Consider the following 9475-nt stretch of genomic DNA (forward strand, 5'->3'; position numbering starts at 1 on the left):
AAAGGAAACATTGACATTGAAACACTTCCCACTGAAAAATAACAGACATTTTTGTATTCCGATGTATTTTTCTATACATTATATACATTCTATATAATTATTATTTCTCAGTCACCGTTTCTGCATGTATGCATGATTTACATATCTGCATCCTCAGGACCAAGGTCAGCAGTGTGAAGCCTCTGTACACACATAAAACATACAGCAATGGCTTCCACAAGTAGTCAAACAAAGACTAAAAACTAAAAATCCAACTTAATCTGCAACCAATCCTTTAGTCGGTGGGGCGAAAAAAAAACCTGCACGTTATTTCAGTTAACTCAATTGAACACAGTGTGCTTTACCTGCTAGCTGTGTGAACAAGGTTACACGAGGTTGCCGAGCAAATGAATTCCTGCAGTTTGACCATTTCTTTTTCCGTTAGCTACATCTTTACCTTCAGGACAAATTTACATACAAGAGGGAACACGCACACACCGGCCAGGACTGCGGAGCAGAACAGGCGTCGCTGCACTGCCGTGGCAGCGCTCCACCAACACACCAGTGAAATGTGCTCTGCAACAACACTTCAAGGAGCGGAGTAGAAATTATGATGTAGAACTGTGAGACACAAAAGCGCTTTGGGCAGGCAAAGGAAGTTCCCAAAATAGACCAGAATGGTGCAGTGTATTACCTCACCCCCACTCACATCAGCAAATGTGTCCATCACAATCATGCATCCTAAGCTTTGCTGACATGCACCACTCTGCTAAGCTAGCAGCGCATACTGGAGTTTTCCCAGCTGGTTGCATGCAAGAGAGAGTCAGCAGAATGGAGGCAAATTGTAGGCCTATGACATGACACTTTCAATTTTTTAAAAAGACCCCTATTACAGCCAACCATGTAGTTCTAAAAATACTCTTGCCTAAGCCCTATCCTTCATTCTGCCGAGCTAAATTAAGCCCTAGACCCAGGAGGGGTGGTGGTGGGCAGAGATAAGACAAGTCCGCCATCAGCAATGGTGGTGTCTCTTTGGGTGATGATGATGGCTGCAGCCATAATTCCCCAGCACTTCAGCTTGGCCCAGTCATGCAAGAGCAGAGAGAGGCTTGCAGATTTCACAGGGAAGCTGGAGACAGATGTAGCCGGACATAATGGGGGTTGAAAAGAGGGGGTGGGGGGGGCAAACTCATGGTCACAGCTGCAACCTCGCCAGAGGATTGGAGGCGCGCGTCTAATGAAGGGCTGTAATCAAGTCGCTCATGCTAACCTCCCACACCCAGTGAGGCTAACTTGCCAAAATGCCTCTCTTATGACAGAGGGTTTAGTATGCTCGAGGAAGAAAACAATGAGGGGACGAGCAGTCCAAGCAATGCACAAGAAAGAATGACGTATTTAACAACCAATCTGTTCTGCATTTTGGTATATAACATATCGCTATTGCATGCGGTAAACAAGTTAAGCCAGATGTCACGCGAGCGGAGCCTGTGAAAGGCGTGAAGAAGAAAAAAAGATTAGACCTGCCAGGTGAATAAAGGCTCGCAGGTGCCTCCAGGCAAACGGCTAAATTTTAAATTCCACAATAAGTCTATTTTAATGGAGGTGAGGTTTCCATCGTGAAAACTTCAATGGGTGACTGGATGCTGGATGCTCACCAAACATCTAAACCTGTTGGTCAGACAGAGGCCATTTTCAGCAGTGTGGGGTGGCGAGTGAACAGCAGAAGTGGCACACTCACTGGGGAGGCATTTGTTGATGAGACATCTGCTGGGCCGTGACTTCCTCCCCTCCGAGACAGCTTTCAGTAGACCAAGGCTATGACTCAGGTCTGCACCAGCTGCTGGGCCATGACTAGATCCATCTCACATTTTTCCCTGTGACTCCTATCATGGTCAGTCAAAACGCAGTTTCCATCAGACCCAGAAGTAAATGCAGATGGAAGAGTTTCTGATTATGACTTGGCCTTTTGGACCTTCATGGACACGGACCAGATAGATTATAAAAAAAGACATTTGTGTTCCTACAAACGCACACATTTAATTAAACTGTGAAGATACATGATTGAGTCTGTCTTGCTGCCTTGATGCCCAGCAGACGAAGGCTGAGGGATGCACCCGCTGTGAACATGGGCACGCGTATGCAGACAGTCCTCATTCGATGTCATTAAATGAAGTGCCACTGCTACTATACATTAATCCTGTTACCACATATCTGTACTGGTTCTCTCTTGCTGGCTTTACGAGACCATGATCTTGCAGCAGTGCAGAGTTTTGCTGTCTTTTGAAATCACCATTAAAAGCAGTATGTGTTAACACATCTGCTAGTAGAGGAGAGGTGGGGGTAGGGAGGGCATAATTCTCCTTGTCATCTGAGACAGCATTCCTATATTAGACATGCTAAACCAGATCACTGCAGAACATTAAGCCTGACAGCAGCGCTTTAATATTTGATGTGCTCTGCTACCGTGGCAGAAACCACCAAACTGCTATAGCACCAGCTAAACTGACAATTCTCAAATAGATTTTTCAAAAGTCAGCCCTCCATCACATGGAAGAGGAGAAAAGTGCATGGCTTTGGGCAGAGAGTTGTGAGAGATGCTGAGATGGAGTCAGCAGCAGGGAGGAGAAATGTACAGTTTTCACTGGTGCTTTCAACAGGTTGCCCTAGATGCAAAACAAAACCTGCCAAGACTTTCTCCACTGGCATTAAGGGTTTCAACTTTAGGAAAATATTATAATGGCTGTCTCACAGATATGTAGAGCTGACCCAGCAGCACACAGCCAGTAAACTCATTACAGGGTTGGTGGCAAGCCATAAGACATATGGGCCTAGCAGTGAGGCTGTCATGGTTCCTCGGCAGCAGAGCAGGTAAACTTGTTAACTTTGACATCCGCATGACCCCAGAGAAGAGGAGAGGGATGAAAAAGAGTCACAGATTCTGGTAAGACATCACTTACAAGGTCATAGCAGGACAGAGAAGGCTCTCCAACGCTCTGTTTTCAGTGCTAATTAAAATAGGCCCAGGTTCTATAAGGCCAAAAGCCTGCCTGTATGCCTTCTGGTTGTTCTTAAATTAGACAAGTGAGGATTCAACTGAGACTGAAAGAGATTGCATTAGGCAGCGCAGCACATTAGAAGAGCTGTGAAGCAGAAGCTAAAACAGGCACATAAAGGTCGCTCCAACAATTGGAATTACTGTAGCCTGTTTACATTATTTATTGGACAGATAACTACTGTAGCCTTTAGTAGTAGAGGTGCACCCATTTATTGTCCGTACATTGGTATCGGCCAACGTCCGCCTTGTTCTGCAAATGAGAAGACATTCACCAATGTCAGTGTCCGATGTTTATCTGTTGCGTCAACTTTTCGCTGATTAAATGTTGTGTTTGTTATTTTCAACTCGAATATTGGAGAAATATTCACCTCCATTTTCCAGCACTGTCAGAAATTCCATGCAGCAGCAGGGACAGTGAGCGGCTGTTCAGCTCTGCGTCTCAAATCTCGGATAAGAAGAAAAACAGACCAAGCTGCGACAGGGCAGAGATGCTTATCTTTGTAGCTTTCTTTGTTTTCCTGGCACAAAAGGGCGAATAAATAACAACAAAAAGACATCAAGAATCCAAATAGTTTTTTTAACATCAACATGGGCCCAGGAGGTCACAACTGGTGCATCCCTATTTAGCTAACAATGACATGTGGGCCTGCAGAAACAAGACGGTTGTTCGTGACTGGGGAGCAGGAATTTAACTTTCCATTTTATTGTGTCCATTTCCTCTTGGTGAAGTTAATGTAAGAATTTACAGCTCCCATGAGAACAAATTCCTTCATCAGGATCAAAGGTGAGGCTCAGCAACAGATAAGTACACCAAGAATCTGTCTTTGTCGAACAGCATTGGATAACTGCCACCACGAGGGTTTGAATGTGGACAGGAAATGTGGGGATGTCCTTCCCACTGGTCTATACGATGCAGCTTTGCCTTCTTGCAATGCAATTGGAAAGCTTTTCGTGGATTTACTGCCTCCATGAGCAAATCCACTGATCTCTGTTCAGATTAAATGAATTTGCTACAAAATGTTGCTGTCACAAATGCTGATGTGAACATTGTGTAACTACTGTATCACAGCCCTCCTGGAAGTTTAGGGGGTGAAGAGTTGGAGAGTAGAGTTAGAGAGCCTGTTCTGCTTTAGATTTGAAACTTTACTCACACCCAGATCATCAAACCCTTTACAGAGAAGGACATGCATTAAGCCTGCTGCCAGGGGTTTAAAGCTCCCCCTGCCAATGGCAGGCCTGCTGATAGATAGTGTCAGGTCATGCCCACAATAAGCTGGCTAAATTTGAAAATGCACCTTTTCTTTCTTTTCAAAATCATTCTTGCACGTAGCTGTGAAGCAGTAATGATAAGAACCAGTGTCACCTGTGATTAGGTCTGTAGTGGCTCATTTTGAATGCCACAATAGAGCAATTCCATAATACAGATTGCATTATAAACTTGGTTTTATTAACCTGTGTCGTACACCAGAACAAACATTGTTGGTTGCCCTGGTACTTATTCTGTTGTCTTGCAACAGAAGCAGAATAATGTCACCAAGACCAGACCAAAGCTTCTTGACCTTGGAATCATTATCTCATGTGATAAAATAATATCAAAGTCCACTTCATATTGTTTTCTGAGCATTTATAACATAAATGTAATGCAGTGGGCATTAAGCAAGAACCACCCGTACAAACACTGCACAATTAAACGCAATATGGCCAAGTGCAATATCCAAATGGCACAAGCTTTTTGAATTTTTGGTTTTTACTATGAAGCCCTCGTCCAGACCTGTCGTTAGGAGGAGTTAACAGCTTAATCTGAACTTGGAGTTTAAACGTGATGCTGAAATTAACTAAAACAATATATATGACTAAAACAGATAAATAAATAAATATTCAGTTCACCATATATTCATAGCTTCATTTTCATTGGTATAGTGGCACAGGACTCCACACAGTCCAGTAGTTATCAGGACAGTTCTCTCACTCTGACAGCTGCCTTGGGCTCTTTACGCAGGTCGCTGTCCAGGATCACCCTTTGCTGCACCGACAGTGTCACTTTACCTTCTGTAGGCTAGAATACTGCCTTACCCTTCAATAGTGATAGACCACTTTGGACACCTTTTAGCATCTAACTTGATGTCACTTCATGTCACACAGAACAGAGCGGTACTGCACAGCTTGTTACAAGCTGCAAGCCTGTCGTCGGCCCAGCACTAAAAAGAATGTGTCTGACGATTTGGTTTAAGCCTAATCTTGAACCTGATGTAAACCAGTCCTGTGTGCAAATGGGCCCCTGCCTTTACTGTGAACATGTCTGGCTCACACCCCCACTCCACCCCGTCTCTGACAGACACATCAGCCAATTGTCAACAGCTGATGTGTCCTTTTCCCAGTGCATCCATCAGCATGCACACACACACACACACACACACAAAAAACAACACTGGTACTCAAAGGGATTTGTGAAAATTCACGAGAAGACCCCGGGCTAACGTCTCAATAATCTCTCACACAGATCTATAAAAAGACATGACTGTTAGCAATATGCCTATGACTGCTTCTGCCTGTGAAGAGGAAGCTTGTTGTCACATTACACATAGTGACCACCATCCAGGTTTAACCAAGGCCAAATAAAAGCAGAGGAGATCATAACAATTCATCCAAAACACTCAACAAACAGTCTGTTGATTGTGTGCCTTGCGTTTAACAGCATGCCATATAAAAGACCAGATGTGGGTAACCTCACTTGGGTCCAACTGTACAACAAACAAGCATTGAACACATCACAACTTAAGGATTTCTTGTGAATCCTGACATTCACCTGAAAACGACACATTCAAAGTAAAATCCTGATAAAACACTGAACTGCCCTACATGCCATTGCTAATAAGGAAGTGTGTCACTTTCTGTTCCCTCTTCAGGTTGCACGGTGAAAAGGTTGCACAGAAGCCTACTAGATATGGGTGAGGTGAATAAGCCCTGTGCCCTTTGAACAAAACCATGTCAGCTGCGAAACACAAGTATGCCACTGAAACTCTCGAGACAGAGACTCACTCACAAACCATCCCCACAGCATCATCCCTTCTCTGCACCTCTGGGTGGAAAGAGATTAAGGCGATTAGAATGATATGCAGGTGCAATGTCATAACACGGGATTAAACGCTTCCTTAAAACAAATCTTCACAAATGACACAGTTTTCGCGGTGTTTTTTTTTTTCTTTTTTTCCCGGGCTCTGCTGCCTCTCACTCATGCGCTCTACACACGAGAGATGACATCATGTTGGGTCAGCTTGGGTTTTGGTGCTCAGCTTGCTATCCGCATCTGCCATTTCGAGCGCGTCATGTCAGCCTACATTTACTTTTACCGCTGGTTATTTAACCGAGCACCGTCCCTGCGTGCAAGTGACGAGCTCCTGTGAAAGCATCCACGCCAGAAATGACTTGTAATATAAAAAAAATAAAATAAAAAAAAAGATGAATGACGTGCGTGTTGTGGCGTTTGCGTTAAACGTATGCAAGTGTTTAAAAAATAAAATAATCGAAATCCTATGAGCAAAAGTGTGAAGGGTGCAGACATTGCTCGGTTGGCTGACAAGTGCAGGGGAGACGTAGTAAAAATGTGGTTCGGGGTCATGTGTCGTGGACGTTGCACCGTCTCCACCGAGAGCCATTGTGACTGTGCGTTGATAGTAAAATCTCACTCACAACAATGTAGGAGGCAATGGAAGGTACCACCGTCGTTTTGGATGTGACAGACTCACGCATACTGGCCCACATTGCGTGACAATGCTAAAATAACACCAAGGACAAGTTTACACCGCGTCCAGCCGCCTCGTCGGCTTTCAAACCCCTCTCCTCCTCAAATTGTACACTTCATTACAACCTGTCACCCGTTTTTGCTCTCCGTACTCACCCCCTGAGGGACAAACCAAACAGCAAAGCGTCTTCCACCGTCAGTCCCAAAACGTAAGTCTCCAACATTTTCAGCGGAGATTTGAAGCAGGTGCAAAAACGCATCAATCAACAAATATGCACTTCGCTCAAGACCCTTAAAAAGCAAACCTACGCACTTAACCCCGGCGAGCTGCGGCTGCTGTCTGTACTCTGTACTCACCCCCTCTGAGCGGAGTGGCGCTGAAACAAACACGCCGAACAACGTCGAAAACCAGGCGGCCGTGGTCGTTTACAACTTCGGGTGCAACCTACGAGCACTACCACTCGTCCACATCCACTTTTACTGCTTTAGACGTTTAGCTCCAGTAGCTTTTAGCCGCCGAGACAAGAGGAAGTGTCATCTCAGTTTGAGAGCGCGAGGCTAGCACGAGCTGTTAACCGTTCAAAGGGGGGGGTGGGGGGACAGTGACAGCGACAGCGACACAACAAGAGAAAACAACAACAACAACAACAACAGAGAGAGAAAACAACACTCACCTGTAGGAAAGAGTCGTCGTTGTTGAGGCGCACACTCACTCAAGGGCTTTGAGTCGGACTTTCTGTCAGTCGGTGAGGACTTCCTGAATGACGGAGCAGCACGAGCTCAACCCCTCGCTCGTGTCTGACAGTTAGTTTGACAGACAGCCGGAAATAAAGTTGTCTCGTGCTAGTCGACGGTGGAGGGTCTCCAGGTGTGTTTTGTACTGAGTGAAACACCGACGGCGGGTCGGTTTGCAAGTATCTTGTGCTCCGTTGGTTTACCCACATCAAATGCAGAAATAAATACTCTGCATCAAATGTCTCCTCCGTAATTCTTCTTCTTCTTCTTCCTTCACACAAGTACCGCCAGCGACCGACACTGCTACACCTTATTTCCTTTGCGAGTCATTAAAGATGCATGGACTGAGTCATCCCGATTCTGTTGCAACTTCAGTGTTGGTGAGCCACTTCGTCACCTGAATGTACTCAGTACAATGCTGCCACCTGCTGTTGCACATTTTAACTTCAACTATAACACAAGGCAACGTAAATGTATTTATTTATTTAAAGACCTCATACCTTAAAAACAAGTACAATCATTTACCTTTGTCTTTTGTACAAATGAATACACGTGAACAACCTTATGTGGTTGGAATATCACCCATTTATTTATATATATATATATACACACTTTATGGCATTACAGCTTCTGTGTACATACAAATATTATAAATTCTAATTTGAATCTTCTAGGCAACTGAATTCCTCATTGTGAAATGTAGTCATCACTGTAAACACAACAGAGCTCTGATCTCCTGACAGGCCAAAATGCTTGTTAGAGCATAGCACATGGTGAAGTCTGCAAATGTTTTGTTTTGTCCAAAACCCCAAATCAGTGTTTATTTTTAAGATTGCTCATATAGTAGAGGTAAATCCATTCACCTTCATGTTATCAGCCCAGATGGGTCTTGAACCCAAAATTCCTTGCCCAGTGTTTTTTGCATTACTTAGGAAGCCACAGTGAAAGGGCAATATTTCCATGCTGTAACAATGACTATAATCCTAAAAGGTTTGGTTTCTATGGACAGGAGGATGACAGCAGACAAAAGAGAAAAATATGTTAGTTTCCCAAAATATGTCTTGTTTTGTTCATACAACCCAAAACCCAAAGATATTCAGGTTACTATCACAGATGACTACAAAGTAAATAAGTAATAAGCAAATATTCATTTTCTTTGTAATTTTTGGTATAATTATCAAAATAATTAAGAGACCAATTGATTCATCAAGTAATCCTTGAGGTGGTCCCGACCAAAAGCCCCTCATAATCACAAGGTCAGCAGCAAGAGGCTTATAGAGGTATAGTCCTGGAAAATAATGAAATGTAATTTGTGAACGGGTCAGCTCTGAGCCGGTTCCTTTAATTGAACGTTGGGTCTTTGCACCTGATAACCAATTTAATTTTCTGTTCTTTTTTTAATATAAATGAATACAAGACAGAATAATAGGATTACGTATATTTATTAAACACAATCTTTGGTAATAACATTAAGACCCAAGCATGCTTGTATGTTGACACTGGTCGTCAACATAAATAATACAAAACAATATACATAAAACTCTCAATACAAGTGTGTAATAGTGTTAGCATTATGTAAAATTGTGGTTTTCTGGAAATTATATGGTTTAGTATAATTACATTGAATAATTTATAAGCACAGGTCATAGGTCAAAATGTTGGGTATTGTTATAAAAGCCAGAAGTGGTAGGCTACTAAATGAAGAGCCACTTGAGAACCTTTTTGCTGAGATGAGCCAAATGATCTGGCTCACTAGAAAGAGCCAGAATTCCCATCACTACTGGAAATCCTGAGGAGGCCTATGGGGCTCATGGTGTCTATCTGGAAGTGTACAGAAGGTCTACACTGGAAACTATTCTAGCTTTCAAATTTAAAAGCCTGCTAACACTGTTTGATGTGTTTTATTTACAACTGTACCTCTGGCTCGCTACAAAGCATTATTGATACTAAGTCAAACCAACTTC

The 9475-nt window shown here is 43.3% G+C and overlaps 1 protein-coding gene across 1 annotated transcript in view; it reads right to left on the bottom strand.

The window, feature by feature from the left end:
* taok3a (TAO kinase 3a) overlaps positions 1-7869 on the bottom strand; it is a gene marked incomplete in the record, with an annotated part of 64551 nt that extends 56682 nt beyond the window's left edge. The window contains 1 exon segment of the mRNA XM_035657848.1: positions 7451-7869.
* Positions 7870-9475: the final 1606 nt, after the last annotated feature.

The sequence above is a fragment of the Morone saxatilis genome, unplaced genomic scaffold (assembly GCF_004916995.1).
Source record: "Morone saxatilis isolate NCDOM2014 unplaced genomic scaffold, NCSU_SB_2.0 Contig16, whole genome shotgun sequence".
Taxonomy (NCBI): Eukaryota; Metazoa; Chordata; class Actinopteri; family Moronidae; genus Morone; species Morone saxatilis.